The 21,608-nt window shown below is 45.2% G+C and overlaps 1 protein-coding gene and 1 non-coding gene across 2 annotated transcripts in view; both read right to left on the bottom strand.

The window, feature by feature from the left end:
• LOC137312007 (zinc finger protein 585A-like) overlaps nt 1-21,608 on the bottom strand; it is a 237,209-nt gene that overhangs the window by 35,703 nt on the left and 179,898 nt on the right. The gene's annotated exons all lie outside the window — the stretch shown is intronic.
• On the bottom strand, nt 12,697-12,781 carry trnak-uuu (transfer RNA lysine (anticodon UUU)). Its single transcript is given in 2 exon segments — nt 12,697-12,732; nt 12,745-12,781. It is a non-coding gene; the product is annotated as a tRNA-Lys (tRNA).

The following is a 21,608-nucleotide window of genomic DNA, read 5'->3' as shown; positions in this document are numbered from 1 at the left end:
GAGCCTTCACAGAATCGTTTGTATAAACAGACTTCTGCTCACGAGCTTGTGGAGGCTCGAGATGGAGAGGCCTGAGCCTGAGTGACTCCTTGATTTAATAAGAACATACGAACATAAGAAATTGGAGCAGGAGTAGGCCAATCGGCCCCTCGAGCCTGCTCCGCCATTCAATAAGATCATGGCTGATCTGATCCCAACCACAAATCTAAAGAACACAAGAAGTCGGAGCAGGACCCGGCCACATAGCCCCTGGGCCCTCTCCGCCACCCACAGGGCATTGACCGGTCCGAACTCAGCTTCATGTCCAATTTCCTGCCCGCTCCCCATAACCCCTAATTCCCTTTACTTCTAGGAAACTGTCTATTTCTGTTTTAAATTTATCTAATGATGTAGCTTCCACAGCTTCCTGGGGCAGCAAATTCCACAGACCTACCACCCTCTGAGTGAAGAAGTTTCTCCTCATCTCAGTTTTGAAAGAGCAGCCCCTTATTCTAAGATTATGCCCCCTAGTTCTAGTTTCACCCATCTTTGGGAACATCCTTACTGCATCCACCCGATCAAGACCCTTCACAATCTTATATGTTTCAATAAGATCGCCTCTCATTCTTCTGAACTCCAATGAGTAGAGACCCAATCTACTCAACCTCTCCTCATATGTCCGCCCCCTCATCCCCGGGATTAACCGAGTGAACCTTCTTTGTACTGCCTCGAGAGCAAGTATGTCTTTTCTTAAGTATGGAGACCAAAACTGTATGCAGTATTCCAGGTGCGGTCTCACCAATACCTTATATAACTGCAGCAATACCTCCCTGTTTTTATATTCTATCCCCCTAGCAATAAAAGCCAACATTCCGTTGGCTTTCTTGATCACCTGCTGCACCTGCATACCAACTTTTTGATTTTCTTGCACTAGGACCCTCAGATCCCTTTGTACTGCAGTACTTTCCAGTCTCTCGCCATTAAGAAAATAACTTGCTCTCTGATTTTTCCTGCCAAAGTGCATAACCTCACATTTTCCAATATTATATTGCATCTGCCAAATCTCCGCCCACTCACCCAGCCTGTCTATATCCCCTTGCAGGTTTTTTATGTCCTCCTCACTCTCTACTTTCCCTCCCATCTTTGTATCATCTGCAAATTTTGATATGTTGCACTCGGTCCCCTCCTCCAAATCGTTAATATAGATTGTAAAGAGTTGGGGACCCAGCACCGACCCCTGTGGAACACCACTGGTTACTGGTTGCCAGTCCGAAAATGAACCATTTATCCCAACTCTCTGCTTCCTGTTCGATAACCAATCCTCCACCCATGCCAGAATATTACCCCCAATCCCGTGATTTTTTATCTTAAGTAATAATCTTTTATGTGGCACCTTGTCGAATGCCTTCTGGAAGTCTAAATACACTATGTCCACTGGTTCCCCTTTATCCACCCTATACGTTATATCCTCGAAGAACTCAAGCAAATTTGTCAGACATGACTTCCCCTTCATAAAGCCATGCTGACATTATCCTATTAAATTATGCTTATCTAAATGTTCCGTTACTGTCTCCTTAATAATAGACTCCAAAATTTTACCCACCACAGATGTTAAGCTAACTGGCCTATAATTTCCAGCCTTCTGCCTACTACCCTTTTTAAATAACGGTGTTACATTAGCAGTTTTCCAATCTGCCGGGACCTCTCCTGAGTCCAGGGAATTTTGGAAAACTATCACCAAAGCATCCACAATCCCTACTGCCACTTCCCTCAAGACCCTAGGATGGAAGCCATCAGGTCCAGGGGATTTATCCGCCTTGAGTCCCATTATTTTACTGAGTACCATCTCCTGAGTGATTTTAATCGTATTTATCTCCTCCCCCCCGAGAGTCCCCTGTTTGTCCAGTGTTGGGATATTCTTAGTGTCCTCTACTGTAAAGACTGAAACAAAATATTTGTTCAGCATTTTTGCCATCTCCATGTTTCCCACCATTAATTTCCCGGTCTCATCCTCTAAGGGACCTATGTTTGCCTTAGCCACCCTTTTTCTTTTTATATAACTATAGAAACTCTTGCTATCTGTTTTTATATTTTTTGCTAATTTCTTTTCATAATCTAACTTCCCTTTCTTAATCAATCCTTCAGTTACTTTTTGCTGTCTTTTGAAGAATTCCCAATCTTCTATCCTCCCACTAAGTTTGGCTACCTTATATGTCCTTGTTTTTAGTCGGATACTATCCTTGATTTCTTTACTTAGCCACGGATGGCTGTCATTTCTTTTACACCCTTTTTTCCTCAGTGGAGTATATTTATTTTGAAAGTTGTAAAATAACTCCCTAAATGAACACCACTGCTCATGTACCGTCTTACCCTTTAATCTATTTTCCCAGTCCACTTTAATCAATTCCGCTCTCATACCATCATAGTCTCCTTTATTCAAGCTCAGTACGCTTGTTTGAGAATCAACCTTCTCACCCTCTAATTGGATATGGAATTCAACCATGTTGCGGTCGCTCGTTCCAAGGGGATCCTTAACTAGGACATTATTAATTAATCCTGACTCATTACACAGGACCAGGTCCAAGGTTGCCTGCCCCCTTGTAGGATCAGTTACATACTGCTCAAGAAATCCATCCCTGATGCACTCAATGAACTCGTCCTCAAGGCTGCTCTGCCCAATTTGATTTGTCCAGTTAATATGATAATTAAAATCCCCCATAATTATGGCTGTTCCCTTATTACATGCCCCGACTATCTCCTGATTAATACTTCTTCCAGCAGAGTTGCAACTATTAGGAGGCCTATATACTACGCCCACTAATGAACCTTCAGTCCCTTTATCTACATGTCTTTTAGACATTATGCTATTACAGCACATTCCTCCCTTAGGTCTGTTAATTCCCACTTTACTGTTGTCAGCATCCTTTGAGTTTTAACTGCAAACTTGACTATAATAACCATCATGCATCCTTCTCGGCCCACCAGCACTTTCTTATTGAACACACGTTACATGGTTCATTCTATATTAATACACAGTACAGTTTACATTTATAGATACATAGATTCACAGTACATTTGATTCTACTTCTACTATTGATTAAAATTATACTAAATTCTATCTGTTAATGGGTTAATCCTTACACGTTGTTCTTCCTGTCTCTAAACACCAGAGTTCAGTCCTGGATGTGATTAACTGCAGAATCCAACCCCTGCAGTCACTTGTGAACTCGCTGGTGTCTCAGCACATGTGATGACTGAGTGAGTCCCTTCCCACACACGGAGCAGGTGAACAGTCTCTCCACAATGTGTGCGAGTTGATGTGTCAGCAGTTCATTTCTGCCTTTAAAGCTCTTCTCAAAGTTACTGCATTAAAAGGTCACTCAATAGTGTGAACAAGTTGATATCTCAGAAGGTGGGATGAATTAGTGAATCCCTTCCCACACACGGAGCAGGTGAACAGTCTCTCCCCAGTGTCAGTGTTTCAGATCATTTGTTTTAAAGCCCTTCTCACAGTCAGAACATTTCAGAGGTCTCTTATCAGTGTGAACTCGCTGGTGTCTCAGCAGGTGTGATGACCGAGTAAATCTCTTCTTACACAGGGAGCAGGTGAACGGCCTCTCCCTGACGGGAGTGTGTCGATGTCTTCACAATTTGTATCTGCATTTAGAGCTCTTCGTGCAGTCAGAACATTCAAAAGGTCTCTCCCCAGTGTGAACAAGTTGGTGTGTCAGCAGTTTGGATGAAATAGTGAATCCCTTCCCTCACACGGAGCAGGTGAGCGGCCTCTCCCCAGTGTGAGTGCGTTGGTGTGTCAGCAGATTCCTTTTGCTTTTAAACCTCTTCTCAGAGTCAGAACATTTAAAAGGTCTCTCATCGGAGTGAACTCGCTGGTGTGTCAGCAGGGTGGAAGAATGAGTGAATTTCTTCCCACACACGGAGCAGGAGAACGGCCTCTCCCCAGTGTGAACTCGCTGGTGTATCAGCAGGTGGGATGACCGAGTGAATCTCTTCTTACACACAGAGCAGATGAACGGCCTCTCCCCAGTGTGAGTGCGTTGGTGTGTCAGCAGTTCAATTTTGCTTTTAAAGCTCCTCTCACAGTCAGAACATTTAAACGGTCTCTCATCAGTTTGAACAAGTTGATGTTTCAGCAGGGTGGATGACTGAGTGAATCTCTTCTTACACACGGAGCAGGTGAACGGCCTCTCCCCAGTGTGAACTCGCTGGTGTGCCAGCAGGGTGGATGACAGTGTGAATCTCTTCCCGCACACGGAGCAGGTGAATGGCCTCTCCCCGGTGTCACTGCGTTGATGTCTCAGCAGTTCGTTTCTGCCTTTAAAGCTCTTCCCACAGTCAGAGCATTTAAAAGGTCTCTCATTGGTGTGACAGCAGGTGTGATGACCAAGTGAATCTCTTCCCACACACGGAGCAGGTGAACGGCCTCTCCCCAGTGTGACGGCGTGGATGAGTTTCCAGCCTGGACGGGTAATTGAATCCCTTCCCACAGTCCCCACATTTCCACGGTTTCTCCGTGGTCCGGGTGTCCTTGTGTCTCTCCATGTTGGACGATCAGTTGAAGCCTCGTCCACACACAGAACACGTGTACGGTTTCTCCCCGCTGTGAATGGTGTGATGTTTTTTCAGGCTGTGTAACTGGTTAAAGCTCTTTCCACAGTCAGTGCACTGGAACACTCTCACTCGGGTGTGTGTGTCTCGGTGCTTTTCCACTCACACTGATGTTTGAAATCTTCTCCCACAGACAGCACAGACAAACATTTCTCCTTCCACATTCAAAGGCCGATTATATTCAGGTCCTGATGAATCGAGTGACTCTGTCAGATCTTGGCGTGCTGTTTGGTTTGAGTTTCCCTCTGCAAATCCTCCCCTTCTAATACCCTGTAAAGGAGTTTATAAAAGTCATCACTGTAAGTACAGGATAGAAATTCAGAACAGACAATTCTAGTGTCTACAAAACATTCTTTCCTCTCTTGTGCCTCAAAGCTGTAAATCCCCGTCCCACACACTCTCCCTTCTCCCTCTGCTGCAATCCAAACTCATCGCATCATCTTTCAGTGGCCCTAAACCATGAGTGAAAGGGTGAGAGAGTGAATGTGAGAGAGTGAAAGGGTGAGAGAGTGAATGTGAGAGAGTGAATGTGAGAGAGTGAATGTGAGAGAGTGAGTGAGAGAGTGAGTGTGAGAGTGTGTGAGAGAGTGAGTGTGAGAGAGTGAGTGTGAGAGAGTGAGTGTGAGAGAGTGACTGTGAGAGAGAGTGTGTGAGAGAGTGAATGTGAGTGAGTGTGAGAGAGTGAGTGTGAGAGAGTGAATGTGAGTGTGAGAGAGTGAATGTGAGTGAGTGTGAGAGAGTGAATGTGAGTGAGTGTGAGAGAGTGAGTGTGAGAGAGTTAATGTGAGTGAGTGTGAGAGAGAGTGAGTGTGAGAGAGTGAGTGTGAGAGAGTGAATGTGAGTGTGAGAGAGTGAATGTGAGTGAGTGTGAGAGAGTGAGTGTGAGAGAGTGAATGCAAGACATTGAATGTGAGAGAGTGAATGTGAGAGTGAATGTGAGTGTGAGAGAGTGGATGTGAGAGAGTGAATGTGAGAGAGAGTGAGTGTGAGAGTGAGTGTGAGAGAGTGAGTGTGAAAGAGTGAATGTGAGAGAGTGAGTGTGAGCACAGCAGTGGGCTCGGTGTGGAGAATGAAGTGGGGCAGGTGGAGCATGTTTCAGTGGGGCAGCAGTGATCATAATCTCATTAGGTTTGGAACAGTTATGGAAAAGGACAGGGGACAGTCAAATGTGAAAATTCTTAACTGGAGGAGGGCAAATTCCAGTGAGTTAAAAAGGGATCTTGTCCGTGTGGATTGGAATCAAAAATTGGCAGGCAGAACAGTAATTGAACAGTGGGAGGCCTTCAAGGAGGAGTTGGTTTGGGTACAGAGTAGACAGATTCCCACGAGGAGGAAAGGAACAGCATCCAAAGCTCGAGCTCGGATGAATAAAGATATAGAGATCACCATTGCTCCTTCATTTACAGACGATCACTGACCGATCACCATTTCTGCTTCATTTGTAGACGCTCCCTGACAAATCACATATCTCCTTCATTTACAGATGCTCCCTGACCAATCACATATCTCCTTCATTTACAGACGCTCCCTGACCGATCACCAGTTCTTCAATTACAGATGCTCCCTGACCAATCACCATTTCTCCTTCATTGGCAGAAGCTCCCTGACCGATCACCATTTCTTCTTCAATTACAGACGCTCCCTGACCGATTACCATTTCTCCTTCATTTACAGACACTCCCTGACCGATCTCAATTTCTCCTTCAATTACAGACGCTCCCTAACCGATCTCCATTTCCCTTCAATTACAGACGCTCCCTGACTGATCACCATTTCTCCTTCATTTACAGACGCTCCCTGACCGATCACCATTTCTCCTTCATTGACAGACGCTCCCTGACCGATCACCATTTCTCCTTCATTTACAGACGCTCCCTGACCGATCACCATTTCTCCTTCATTTACAGACGCTCCCTGACCGATCACCATTTCTCCTTCATTGACAGACGCTCCCTGACCGATCACCATTTCTCCTTCATTTACAGACGCTCCCTGACCGATCACCATTTCTCCTTCATTTACAGACGCTCCCTGACCGATCACCATTTCTCCTTCATTTACAGACGCTCCCTGACCGATCACCATTTCTCCTTCATTTACAGACGCTCCCTGACCGATCCCCATTTCCCCTTCATTTCCCGGCGGGGAGTGAGGGGGGGATAATGTTCACTGTTTTATATTCGGGTCTGGGGCCGCACTCGGGGTTTGTAAAGCCTGAGCCTGGGCCTGAGCCCGGACCCGGGCCCCGGGGTTTATTGAGCCTCTTGCTCCGATCCTCTGACCTGCACCGAACGCGCTCCTCCCGCAGCCTCGACTGGCCGCGCATGCTCAGGACACACTGACCGATAATGAGTCACTACTGCGCCTGCGTGCTGGGCTCCACTGATTCAGATAGGGCACAATCTGTACCGCGCTGCATGCTGGGTGATGCAGCCGCCATTGATGATCTTAATATCAGGCCGAAAAACAAAGACATTGGAAACAGGGAGAGCGCGTTTGGACCAAGGATAATAAAATAAACTGAAACCCCAGCGCTTCGAGCCATTAAAACCGGCACAAACACACAGCATAGAAGCCCTCCCCCCTCCACCCCGAATTTGGTGAACTCCAGAAAAAAAATTTTCAGTGACTTTTATTAATTTCGTTTTATTAACTGAAGGGTTCAATTTATGTTTATTTTCCAAATGCACCTCGGGACCGCCAGTCTCACCATTAATCCCGCCTGGCGATTAAGGAGAGATCCGGACCAATAGGAGGAGCGGAAATTTATAGGCATTTCATATAACTCGTGGGGTGTTGCAGGGATCAGTCCTGTGGCCTCAATTATTTACAATGTATATCAATGACTTGGATGGAGGAACAGAGTGTCTTGTGGCCAGATTTGCTGATGATACAAAGATAGGTGGAATAGCAAGTTGCAATGAGGACACAACGTGTCTGCGAAGGGATGTTGCCTGGTTAAGCGAATGGGCAAAAAATTGGCAGATGGAATATAATGTGGGAAAATGTGAAGTCATCCACTTTGGGAGGAAAAAAATATTTTGCTTTTTTATTTGAATGGAGAAATACTACAAAATGCTGCAGTACAGAGGGATCTGGGTTTCCTCGTGCAAGAAAGACACAATTCAACATACAGGTGCAGCAGGTAATCCGGAAGGCAAACGGAATATTGGCTTTTATGTCTCGGGGGATGGAGTATAAAAGCAGTGAAGCCATGCTACAAATGTACAGGGTGCTGGTGAGACCACAACTGGAGTACTGCGTACAGTTCTAAGGAAGGACATACTTGCATTTGAGGCAGTTCAGAGAAGGTTCACGAGGTTGATTCCGGGTATGGAAGGGTTGTCTTATGATGAAAGATTGAACAGGCTGCGTCTATACTCAATGGAGTTTAGATGAATGAGAGGAGATCCAATTGAAACAGACAAGATTCTGAGGAGACTCGATAGCGTAGATGCTGAGAGGATGTTACCCCTCATGGGGGAATCTAAAACTCGGGGGCATAGTCTCAGAATAAGGGGTCACCCGTTTAAGACGGAAATGAGGAGGAATTTCTTCTCCCAGAGCATCGTGAGTCTTTGGAATTCTTTACCCCAAAAAGCTGTGGAGGCTGAGTCATTGAATACATTGAAGTCTGAGTTAGACAAATTTTTGATCAGCAAGGGAGTCAAAGGATATGGGGAAAGGGCGGGAAAGTGGAGTTGAGGTAAAAATCAAATCAGCCATGATCTCATTTAATGGCGGAGCAGGCTCGAGGGGCCGAATAGCCTACTCCTGCTCCTATCTCTTATGGTCTTATGGTAAATTGACTGGACGGCTGTGTGGACAGTTGGTCCTCCAACCAATCGGAGTGTGTGAGGGGCTGGAGTTGCGCCACTGGATGGGCAGTTCTAAGTCCAGATATCCGTCATTGTCTGAAGCATCATTTTAAAAAAATAATTTATCTTAAGCTCCAGGAGAAAACTCGACAATTCTGTTGTGGCTTGAAACAGGTGAAACCAGATGAGGTGGAGCAAACATTTCAACATTTGTTAGAAAAACACATTAATTAAGAACAGCCAACATGGATTAATTGAGATATCACAAGTCCACTGATGAAGGGAATGTAGTGGATGTTGTGTTGATGGATTGTGAAAAGGTGTTTGATAAGATGACGGACAGGAGGCTTATTGATAAAATTAATACCCACGGTATTAAAATGAATGGGGCAGTGTGGGTAGGAAGTTGTGTAAAGGGCAGAAAACAGAGAGTAGTGGTTAATGGATGTTCTTCAGACTGGAGGGATGTAAACAGTGGTGTCCCCCAGGGTCAGTGTTGGGACCATTGCTCTTCTCAATATAGAGAATGATCTGAGCTTGGGTATGTGGGACACAAGGTGAAAATCTATAGGTGACACCAACATTGGCAGCGTGGGGAACTGGGAAGAGGAGTCAGTGACTTCATTGTGACGTCCACAGGTTCGTAAACAGGCAGGTGAAATTTAATGCAGAGAAATGTGACGTGATACATTTTGAGAGGAAGTAAAATGAGATGAAATGTAAACTAAATGGTCAAAGTTTAAAAGTAGAGGAACAGAGAGACTTAGGGATGGAAGGTTCTAACTAATGCATTGTCTTATTAATTAACAAGTCTGAGAGTCAGCAACTTTAATACCTCATTAAGAAATATATGAGCAAATTCTCTTTCCTGTACTGTACCAGAGTAAACATGCCAGTCCCCCGTGTACACGAGATGATCCTGCTGGATGGAACCTCAGGCACCCTGAGCTTGATCTCAGGTGTCTCCAGTCCTGACTGTCCCTTACATCAGTATCCCGTCACTTTCGGATAAAAGAGGCTTACAATGTTGCCAAAAAGAATAGTAAGCCTGAGGATTAGGAGAGTTTGAGAAATCAGCAAAGGATGACCAAGAAATTGATAACATGGGAGAAAATAGAATGACGGTAAAACAGAAAGAAATATAAGAATGGATTGTAAGAGTTTCTACAAGTATGTGTGAAGGAAGGGATTAGCGAAAGTAAACATGGGTCCCTTGGAGACAGAGACAGGAGAATTTATAATGGAGAATAAGGAAATGAAAGAGACGTTAAACAAGTATTTTGTATCTGTCTTCACAGTAGAAGACACAAAAATCATACCAGAAGTATTGGGGAACCAAGGTTCTAATGAGTGAGGAACCTAAAGCAATTAAGATTAGTAAAGAAACAGTACTGGAGAAATTAATGGGACTAAAAGCTGACAAATTCTTTGGCCCTGATGGCCGACATCCTAATGTTTTAAAAGAGGTGGCTGCAGAGACAGTGGATGCATTGGTTTTATCTTCCAGAGTTCCCATGATTCTAGAAAGGTCCCCATGGATTGGAAGGTACCAAATGTAACCCCTTTATTCAAGAAAGGAGGGAGAGAGAAAACAGGGAACTACAGGCCATTTAGCCTGACAATAGTAGCAGGGAAAATGCTAGAATCCATTACTCGGGACGTGGTAACAGGGCACTTAGAAAATCATAATATGATTAGGCACATGCAACTCGCTTTTATGAAAGGGAAATCGTGTTTGACAACTCTATTAGAGGTTTTGAGGGTGTTGATAGCAGGGTAGATAAGGGAGAACCAGTGGATGTAGAATATTTGGATTTTCAAAAGGCATTCGATAAGGTGCCACACAAAAGTTTGTTGAACGAGATTAGGGTTCATGGGATTGTGGGTAATTTATTAGCATGGATTGGGGATTGGTTGACGTCGAGAAAACAGGAATCATAGAATCATCGAAGTTACAACATGGAAACAGGCCCTTCGGCCCAACATGTCCATGTCGCCCAGTTTATACCACTAAGCTAGTCCCAATTGCCTGCACTTGGCCCATATCCCTCGATACCCATCTTACCCATGTAACTGTCCAAATGCTTTTTAAAAGACAAAATTGTACCCGCCTCTACGACTGCCTCTGGCAGCTCGTTCCAGACACTCACCACCCTTTGAGTGAAAAAATTGCCCCTCTGGACCCTTTTGTATCTCTCCCCTCTCACCTTAAATCTGTGCCCCCTCGTTATAGACTCCCCTACCTTTGGGAAAAGATTTTGACTATCGACCTTATCTATGCCCCTCATTATTTTATAGACTTCTATAAGATCACCCCTTAACCTCCTACTCTCCAGGGAAAAAAGTCCCAGTCTGTCTAACCTCTCCCTGTAAGTCAAACCATCAAGTCCCGGTAGCATCCTAGTAAATGTTTTCTGCACTCTTTCTAGTTTAATAATATCCTTTCTATAATAGGGTGACCAGAACTGTACACAGTACTCCAAGTGTGGCCTCACCAATGCCCTGTACAACTTCAACAAGACATCCCAACTCCTGCATTCAATGTTCTGACCAATGAAACCAAGCATGCTGAATGCCTTCTTCACCACCCTATCCACCTGTGACTCCACTTTCAAGGAGCTATGAATCTGTACTCCCAGATCTCTTTGTTCTATAACTCTCCCCAACGCCCTACCATTAACGGAGTAGGTCCTGGCCTGATTCGATCTACCAAAATGCATCACCTCACATTTATCTAAATTAAACTCCATCTGCCATTCATCGGCCCACTGGCCCAATTGATCAAGATCCCGTTGCAATCCTAGATAACCTTCTTCACTGTCCACAATGCCACCAATCTTGGTGTCATCTGCAAACTTACTAACCATGCCTCCTAAATTCTCATCCAAATCATTAATATAAATAACAAATAACAGCGGACCCAGCACCGATCCCTGAGGCACACCGCTGGACACAGGCATCCAGTTTGAAAAACAACCCTCTACAACCACCCTCTGTCTTCTGTCGTCAAGCCAATTTTGTATCCAATTGGCTACCTCACCTTGGATCCCATGAGATTTAACCTTATGTAACAACCTACCATGCGGTACCTTGTCAAATGCTTTGCTGAAGTCCATGTAGACCACGTCTACTGCACAGCCCTCATCTATCTTCTTGGTTACCCCTTCAAAAAACTCAATCAAATTCGTGAGACATGGAAGTCGGAATAAAGAGGTCATTTTGGGGTTGGCAGGTTGTAACTAGTGGGGTGCCGTGAAGATCAGTGCTTGGGCCTCAGCTATTTACAATCTATATTAATGACTTAGATGAGGGGACCGAGTGTAACGTATCCAAGTTTGCTGATGAGACAAAACTAGGTGGGAAAGTAAGCTGTGAGGAGGACGCAAAGAGGATGCAAAGTGATACAGACAGGTTAAGTGAGTGGGCTAGAAGTTGGCAAATGAAGTATAAAGTGTGGAAATGTGAGGTTATTCACTTTGGTAGGAAGAATAGAAAACAGAATATCTTTTAAACGGTGAGAGAGTACAAAGTGTTGGTATTCAGAGGGATTTGTGTGTCCTTGTACACGGATCACAGAAAGTTAACATGCAGGTGCAGCAAGCAATTAGGAAAGCAAATGGTGTGTTGGCCTTTATTGCGAGGTGGTTGGAGAACAAGGATAAGGAAGTCTTGCTGTAATTATATAGGGCTTTGGTGAGACCGCATCTGGAGTACTGTGTACAGTTTTGATCTCCTTACCTGCGGAACGATACACTTGCCTTAGAGTGGGTGCAACAAAAGTTCACTAGATTGATTCCTGGGATAAGAGGGTTGTCCTGTGAGGAGAGATTGAGTAGAATGGGCCTATATTCTCTGCAGTTTACAATAATGAGGTGGTCTCATTGAAACATGTAAAATTCTTCGAGGGCTTGACAGGGTAAATGCTGGGATGCTGTTTCCCCTCGCTGGAGAGTCCAGAACTAATGGTTATAATCCCAAGATAAGGGGCCGGCCATTTGGTACAGAGAAGAGGAATAATTTCTTCACTGAGAGGGTTGTGAACCATTGGAATTCTCTACCCCAGAGGGCTGTGGATGCTGAGCCATTGAATAGATTCAAAACTGAGGTAGATAGATTTTTGGACACGAAGGAACTCAAGAGATATGGGGATAGGTCGGGAAAGTGGATTTGAGGTCGAAGATCAGGCTCGAGGGACTGAATGGCCAACTCTTGCTCCTTTCGTTGATGTTGGTCCGCTGGAAAAGCAGAACTTGCCAGCTGTTTTAAAACTTTTAGCCTGAACAGGGACTTGAACCCTGGACCCTCAGATCACCACCTGTTTTAAAAGTCTGATGCTCTACCGACTGAGCTATCCAGGCTCGCTGTTAAATTAGTTTCCATCATACAGATTCATGGTGGGACTCAAAATTATCCCTGTCGCTGTCCAATGATGGGGAGCATCTCTTTTGTACAATTTTCAGCAACATGTTGAGGAGAATCCTTGTTTCTGTTGAACATGATGTAAGAAACATGGACAGAGAACTCGTGATTTTACAATTCTTCTTGTCTGTACAAAATGTCTTGTCATTCGTTCGCAGCAAATAAAAATAAAACACTTTACCCAATGGCTCAAAAGCTGAACTTGTTCCACACGGAAGCTGGAAAAGGCCTCTCGAGATTTCAGCCGATCAACAATTGAAAGCTGAATAATTTCACCCGTTACACCGTGACACCAGGCAGCAGATTTGCCTCCCGAATTTTCCCTACACGACACTTCAAACCGATGAATCTCTGCTTCACGGAAAGAAGAATTGTGTGTTTGGTTCTTCAGATTTAAAGATGTCGTGCTGGCCGCTTTACCATTTCAGCTCTCGCCAATCGCCCCCTCTCCCTCCTATAAACAAATAAACTCTCACCTGCTATTGCAAGACGGGAGGCCAGAGGAGCCTCAGTGCCCACATGGGGACATGAAGAAGTCGATGTGTTATGGAACCGGTTGTACCTTGAACTCCAGTCAAAATGTTTCGAAGGTTCAACTACTTTAGATGGCGCTGAAACTCACAACCCCAGCATTTCTCGAGTGTATAATTATTGTAGAAATAACGCGCGCTGACCGATTGCTCCACTGGAGCCGCGCACGGTCTGTGTCCCCAGTGCTCCCATCAAACAGCTTCATCCTCGGTCTCTCAATTATCGCTTCCTGATCTTTCCCACACAGAAGCCTCCAACCAAGAGGCGATTCGTTAAACATCAGCAGTGATCTTTAAAAGCCGTGAAATCTTAAACAATGCCCCTGAAGACAATAACATTTAATAATATTATTATTGACGAAAAGCCAATTTTTTCACGGTACTTTAAGGAGGATTTGGGCAAAGTGGGAGCTGAAATTATGAAACTCTCTCTGGGCTGTCGGTGATTGGAGAGATGGGCGTTATTTCATTTGAAAACCGAGGCTCGGAACTTCCTGATGGAGAAGTGTGAGAGAAGATTGTGGTTAGTGGCAGCAACTGGGGAGATCGAGAGGAGAGGGAGAAAAGTCAAAGTCACAGCTGTGACAGCTCAAGTGCTCTGCTTATCTGTAATATTTAGACAGTAATGTACAGCACAGGACAAACCAGTTTAGAATGTGACCGTGACACGTAAATGTGACGACACGTTCTTGTTTCTGGGCTCATTGAGGTCGGGGTATAATTCTCGATGCGAGGTTCATATCCCGGAGAATCACTAATTTAGCCCGGGACTTTTGATCTTGAGCTGCGGTTCAAACTTTTGCGAAGAGGGAAAGGAAGTCCCCAAATCACTCCACCTGAATCTCAAGCGCTTTCGGAAGAAATTCAGTTCAAACAATCAGGACTTTAAAGGCACCTCAATGACCTGCACTTTCATTGAACGAGCTTTGCTTACAATTGCATTCGACCTTGAAACCACTCTGGGCTTTCATCTCACTGAAGCAGAGTGAGGCCGCTCTGTATCTGTGAGCATGTCGGTGACGAGGTTCGCTTTGATATTGGTCGCTTTCAATTTTTAAAATTTCACCAAGCATCGGGGAAAAGAAACCGGGAATCGAATTGTCCCTGTAAGTGATGAATTGAAGGGATTGGTGCTCCAAGCAGATCTGGAAAATGCGCAGTGCGGTCGCTCAGGAATTCCAAATCCACCCTCTCGCCACTCGGCGATCATATTAACTGAGCTTTACTCTGGCCCAGTGTCACCGCGCTGAAATCGAGTATTTCTCCCGCACGTTTCTCTTAAATTCACAGTTGCTGGTTTAAGAGTGAAGAACGGCTCGTTGGATTTTCACTCCTGCAAGTTTCAACCATTCATTTTGGACTGACTGTGGACAGCTGTTATATTGGTCGCTGCATTAAAAAAGTTGAGCTCAGTGAGTTACTGGTTTAATGGGTGAATTCTTCACCTGTCTCGGTGGTGCTATCGGTGAGCACGAAAGTTTGATGGTTCGAGCCCGAATTTTATTTTCCCTAAGGAATCATCACCTCAAAGTTCCAGGATTTCAATGTGTGTTTTGTCTTCAAGAAAATGTACCGTGATCATTGCCGGCTGAGCAGGGCTGATATTCCACCATTTACCCTGTTGTCGGAGAGCAGGCACATGAATCATATAAAGGAATGGAACATTGGCTTCACGGAAATCACAATTCATAACCCATTTATTTTAAACGGGTTTATTTTAAATGAGTTAACACCTGCCTTAAATGGTAGACTCAGGACAGTCACACAAACAGGTTAAATCTTCATAGAATAATTACCACAGTCATTTTTAAACTGGACGCCGCACGGTGACTTTGCTGTCAGTGAAGAGAGACGAGAAAGACCAAAGTGCCGTTTGCCCCTCTCAGTGTGGCCCTGAAGGACTGTGTCCAGGCTGAAGTTCTGTTCCCACCGGACGATCCTCCCCCCAGATTGTCCTTTCTGAGCTCCAGTCAGGTGATGCTAAACACTCAGGAGGAAAAGACCAAAATCTACAACAAGGTGATTAAAACAAAATTGATTTATTTAACAGATATCCAGAATATTAAATTCCAGCCCAGTTATAGGGGTTATTAACATCAGGAGAAACAAACCCCAACTGTCAGAATGAACATGGTTCAGTCCTGGATGGGATTAACAGCAGAATCCAACCCCTGCAGTCACTTTTGAACTCCCTGGTGTCTCAGCACGTGTGATGACTGAGTGAATCCCTTCCCACACACGGAATCATAGAATCAGAGAAAGCTACAGCACAGAAGGAAGCCATTCGGCCCATCGTGTCTGTGACGGCCGAAAAAGAGCTATCCAGCTTAATCCCACTTTCCAGGGCTTGGTCCGTAGCCCTGTAGGTTACGGCACTTCAAATGCACATCCATGTACTTTTGAAATGAGTTGAGGTTTTCTGCCTCGACCACCCTTTCAGACAGTGAGTTCCAGACCCCGACCACCCTGTCCGCTTCTGTGTATCCTCGAACTTTATCACTGCTATCCGGAGGTCTAGGAGACAACCATTCGCTCCTCTATGACATAAATCGTGAATTATACCCTGACCCCGACGAGCCCAGAAACAAGAACGTGTCCTTAAATTAAAGTGTTCCAGACACATTCTGTGAGAGGTCTGTCTGTGCGATGAAATGGTGTTTTTGAACAGTCATTCTGATATCGGTTTCCTCCTCAAACCTGAACAAATACCAATTCCAAAGTGTGACTTTGTCGCTGAATTCCACAAATTAGGTAAAAATAATAAGCGACACAAAACACTGCTGGGAGTTAAACCCAGGATCGCCTGTTTACAAGACAGATGCTTTAACCAACTAAACCACAGCACCAATTCACAGCACCTGTTCCCCACCTCGTCTCACTAATATCGATCAGTGACACGTTACTGTCTGTTCGAGGCACAGACCGTTTTATCTTTGTCTGTTTCCCTTGTCCGTTTACCTGTGCATCCTGATACTGCCTGCATTTCTCGCTGTGTTTATCTTTGTGTATCCATCAGTGTGTTGATACACGGATGATTAAGTGTGCTTGTGTTTGTTACATTAAATAAATTAGGGGTTCAGACAATTCGGGGTTCAGACAATTCTCGCTCTGACATTGGAGAACTATTGAGTCATAGAGTTATACAGCACGGATAGAGGCCCTTCGGCCCATCATTGAGCCGAACTTTACAGCAAAGTGTTGTTTATTGTGGTGCTGAAACAAAAAAACCGAAGAGGTCCAAAAAGGGAAAAGGAGCAAAAACTTGTGAGGGAAAATAACGACAACAATCAAGGTATTTACAGGTATATTAAGAGAAAGAAGGGTGACTAAGAGTAATGTGGGACCCTTAAAGACAGATGGAGGTGATATTGTAATTGAAAATCAGGAAATGGCAGAGTTGCTGAATATTTACTTTAGATCGGTCTTCATGGAAAAGGATGAGGCGAACATAGCAGAGACACGAGGAAAACTGTAAATAAATCAAGGGGATTCAGTGTAAATAAAATAATGGCAATGGAGAAAATAATGAGATTGAAGATTGTCAAATCTCCAGGACCTGATTTTACCATCCCAGGGGAATAAGAGGAATAGGTAAGGAACTTGTACATGCTTACTCATGATCGATCAAAACTCTCTTGATTCAGGAATTGTTGCTTTAATTGAAACATTGTCAATGTCACTCCATTATTTCGGATGGGTCGGAGAGATAAAGTTGGAAATTCTAGGCCTATCAGTCTGACGCCTGTTGTGGGGAAGTTACCAGTATCCGTTATTGGGGAAAGAATGACTGAGCACTTGGATAAATATGGAGTAATCAGAGAGAGCCAGCATGGATTTGTAAAGGGGAAGTCAAGTCTAACAAAGCTCGTTGAACTTTTTGAAGGTGTAACTAACGTGCTCGATAATGGAGTGTCTCTGGGTGTTAGATGGACATTGACTTCCAAAGGCATCCAATAAGGGACCACATAAGAGACTGTCAACAAAAATGAGAGTGCGTGGAATTTAAGGCAACCTATTGAAATGCGTCGGGAGTTGGTTAGAAGGTGGGAGGCAGAGGCCCGGGATAATAAGGGATGTACTCAAATTGGCCGGATGTGATTAGTTCTGGGGCATCAGCTTTTTCCGATATGTATAAATGACGGAGATGAAGGAATAGAGAGCCGAACACTCACGTTTGTCGCTGACATCGAGTTAGGAGGCGCAGTGAGTAGTGTAGATGGGAGCATAAAGTTACAAAGGGAAATTGATAGATTCAGTGAGTTGGTAAAACTGTGTCAGATGGAGCTTACATAGAATTACATCGAATGTACATCACAGAAACAGGCAATTCGGCCCAACGAGACTATACCGGTGTTTATGCTGCAGACGAGCCTCCTCCAACCCCTCTTCATCTAACCCTATGAGTAAACTCGAATATTCCCTTCTCCTCTATGTGCTTATCCAGCTTCCCCGTAAATGCATCCATTCTATTCGCCTTAACTACTCCTTGTGGTGGCGAGTTGAACATTCTAACGCCTCTCTGGGTAAGTCTGTTTCTCTTGAATGCCAGATTGGATACATTAGTGACTGTATTAATGTTTCAGAAGATGGGATGATCGAGTGAATCTCTTCCCACACACGGAGCAGGTGAAAAGTCTCTCCCCAGTGTGAGTGCATCGATGTCTCAGCAGTTCGTTTCTGATTTTAAATCTCTTCCCACAGTCAGAACATTTAAAGGTCTCTCAGTGTGAACTCGCTGGTGTGACAGAAGGAGGGATGACCGAGTGAATCTCTCCTTACACACGGAGCAGGAGAACGGCCTCTCCCCAATGTGAACTCGCTGGTGTCTCAGCAGGTTGGATGACTGAATGAATCTCTTCCCACACACAGAGCAGGAGAATGGCCTCTCCCCAGTGTGGGAGCATTGGTGCATCAGCAGGGTGGATGACCGAGTGAATCCCTTCCCACACGCAGAGCAGGTGAACGGCCTCTCCCCAGTGTGGGTGCGTTGGTGCATCAGCAGGGTGGATGACCGAGTGAATCCCTTCCCACACGCAGAGCAGGTGAACGGTCTCTCCCCAGTGTGAGTGCGTTGGTGTGTCAGCAGATGAATTTTGCTTTTAAATCTCTTCTCACAGTCAGAACATTTAAAAGGTCTCTCATCGGAGTGCACTCGCTGGTGTGACAGAAGGTGTGATGACCGAGTGAATCTCTTCCCACACACGGAGCAGGTGAACGGCCTCTCCCCAGTGTGAACTCGCTGGTGTCTCAGCAGGTTGGATGCCCAAGTGAATCCCTTCCCACAAGCAGAGCAGGTGAACGGCCTCTCCCCAGTGTGAGTGCGTTGGTGTGTCAGCAGAATACTTTTGCTTTTAAACCTCTTCTCACAGTCAGAACATTTAAAAGGTCTCTCATCGGAGTGAACTCGCTGGTGTGACAGAAGGTGTGATGACCGATTGAATCCCTTCCCACACACGGAGCAGGTGAATGGCCTCTCCCCAGTGTGAGTGCGTTGGTGTTTCAGCAGAATACTTTTGCATTCAAACATCTTCTCACAGTCAGAACATTTAAAAGGTCTCTCCCCAGTGTGAACTCGCTGGTGTGTCAGGAGGCCGGATGACTGACTGAATCCCTTCCCACACACGGAGCAGGTGAACGGCCTCTCCCCAGTGTGACGGCGTCGATGAGTTTCCAGCTGTGACGGGTAATTGAATCCCTTCCCACAGTCCCCACATTTCCACGGTTTCTCCATGGTCTGGGTGTCCTTGTGTCTCTCCAGGTTGGACGATCAGTTGAAACCTCGTCCACACACAGAACACGTGTACGGTTTCTCCCCACTGTGAATGGTGTGATGTTTTTTCTGGCTGTGTAACTGGTTAAAGCTCTTTCCACAGTCAGTGCACTGGAACACTCTCACTCGGGTGTGTGTGTCTCGGTGCTTTTCCACTCACACTGATGTTTGAAATCTTCTCCCATGGATAGAACAGACAAACATTTCTCCTTCCACATTCAAAGGCCGATGATATTCAGGTCCTGATGAATCGAGTGACTCTGTCAGATCTTGATGTGATCTTTGGTTTGAGTTTCCCTCTGTAAATCCTCCCCTGTAAAAGGAGTTTATAAAAGTTATCACTGTAAGTACAGGATAGAAATTCAGATCAGATAACTTTATTTTCTATGGAACATTATTTCCTCTCTCATTCCTCAAAGCTGTAAATCCCCGTCCCACACACTCTCCCTCCTCCTTGTGCTGAAATCCAAACCCATCGCATCATCTTTCAGTGGCCCTAAACCATGAGTGAAAGGGTGAGAGAGGAATGTGAGAGTGTGAGTGTGAGAGAGTGTGAGTACAGCAGTGGGCTCGGTGTGGAGAATGAAGTGGGGCAGGTGGAGCATGTTTCAGTGGGGCAGCAGTGATCATAATCTCATTCGGTTTAGAATAGTTATGGAAAAGGACAGGGGACAGTCAAATGTGAAAATTCTTAACTGGAGGAGGGCTAATTCCAGTGAGTTAAAAAGGGATCTTGTCCAGTTGGATTGGAATCAATAATTGTCAGGCAGAACAGTAATTGAACAGTGGGAGGCCTTCAAGGAGGAGTGGGTTTGGGTACAGAGTAGACAGATTCCCACGAGGTGGAAAGGAACAGCATCCAAAGCTCGAGCTCCCTAGATGACTGAAGATATAGAGATCACCATTTCTCCTTCATTTACAGACTCACCCTGACCGATCACCATTTCTCCTTCATTTACAGACTCTCCCTGACCGATCACCATTTCTCCTTCATTTACAGACTCTCCCTGACCGATCACCATTTCTCCTTCATTTACAGACACTCCCTGACCGATCACCATTTCTCCTTCATTTACAGACTCTCCCTGACCGATCACCATTTCTCCTTCATTTACAGACGCTCCCTGACCGATCACCATTTCTCCTTCATTTACAGACGCTCCCTGACCGATCACCATTTCTCCTTCATTTACAGACGCTCCCTGACCGATCACCATTTCTCCTTCATTTACAGACGCTCCCTGACCGATCCCCATTTCCCCTTCATTTCCCGGCGGGGAGTGAGGGGGGGATAATGTTCACTGTTTTATATTCGGGTCTGGGGCCGCACTCGGGGTTTGTAAAGCCTGAGCCTGGGCCTGAGCCCGGACCCGGGCCCCGGGGTTTATTGAGCCTCTTGCTCCGATCCTCTGACCTGCACCGAACGCGCTCCTCCCGCAGCCTCGACTGGCCGCGCATGCTCAGGACACACTGCCCAATAATGAGTCACTACTGCGCCTGCGCACTGGGCTCCACTGATTCAGATAGGGCACAATCTGAACCGCGCTGCATGCTGGGTGATGCCGCCGCCATTGATGATCATAATATCAGGCCGGAAAACAAAGACATTGGAAGCAGGAAGAGCGCGTTTGGAACAAAGACAATAAAATAAACTGAAATACCAGCTCTTCGTGTCATTTAAATCGGCACAAACACACAGCGCAGACGCTCCACCACTTTGGTGAACTCCAGAAAATATTTTTTCGGTAACTTTTATTAATTTCGTTTTATTAAATGTTGCAACTGGCGGGTTCAATTCATATTTATTTTCGAACTGCACCTCAGGATGTCAGTCTCAACACTAATCCCGCCCTGGTGATTAAGGAGAGTTCCGGACCAAGAGGAGGAGCGGAAATTGACTTGAGGGGTGGGCGTCTGAGGGGTGAGTTGGTCCTCCAACCAATCGGAGTGTGTGAGGGGTGGGAGTTGTGGCACCGAATGGGCGGGTCGAAGCCCAGATGTCCCTCATTGTCTGAAACATAATTTTTAAAACCTAATTTATCTTAAACTCCTGGAGACAACTCGACCTTTCTGTTGCGTCTTGAAACAGATCAAACCAGATGAGGTGGAGCAAACATTTCAACATTTGTCAGAAAAACACATTAACGAAGAACAGCCAACATGGATCATTTGAGATAACTCAAGTCTACTGATAAAGTGAATGTAGTGGTTGTTGTGTACATTGATTGTGAAAGGGTGTTTGGTAAGATGCCGGACAGGAGGCTTGTTGATAAAATTAGTACTTACCGTATTAAAAGGAATGAGGCAGTGTGGATAGGAAGTTGTGTGAAGGGCAGAAAACAGAAAGTAGTGGTTAATGGATGTTCTCCAGACTGGAGGGATGTGAACAGTGGTGTCCCACAGGATCAGTGTTGGGACCATTGCTAACCACAATACAGAGAATGATCTGAGCTTGGGTATGTGGGA

The sequence above is a fragment of the Heptranchias perlo genome, unplaced genomic scaffold, assembly GCF_035084215.1.
Source record: "Heptranchias perlo isolate sHepPer1 unplaced genomic scaffold, sHepPer1.hap1 HAP1_SCAFFOLD_391, whole genome shotgun sequence".
In the NCBI taxonomy this organism is placed as follows: domain Eukaryota; kingdom Metazoa; phylum Chordata; class Chondrichthyes; order Hexanchiformes; family Hexanchidae; genus Heptranchias; species Heptranchias perlo.
The sequence above is the reverse complement of the archived record's forward strand: the minus strand, read 5'-3'. Positions and strand labels throughout refer to the sequence as shown.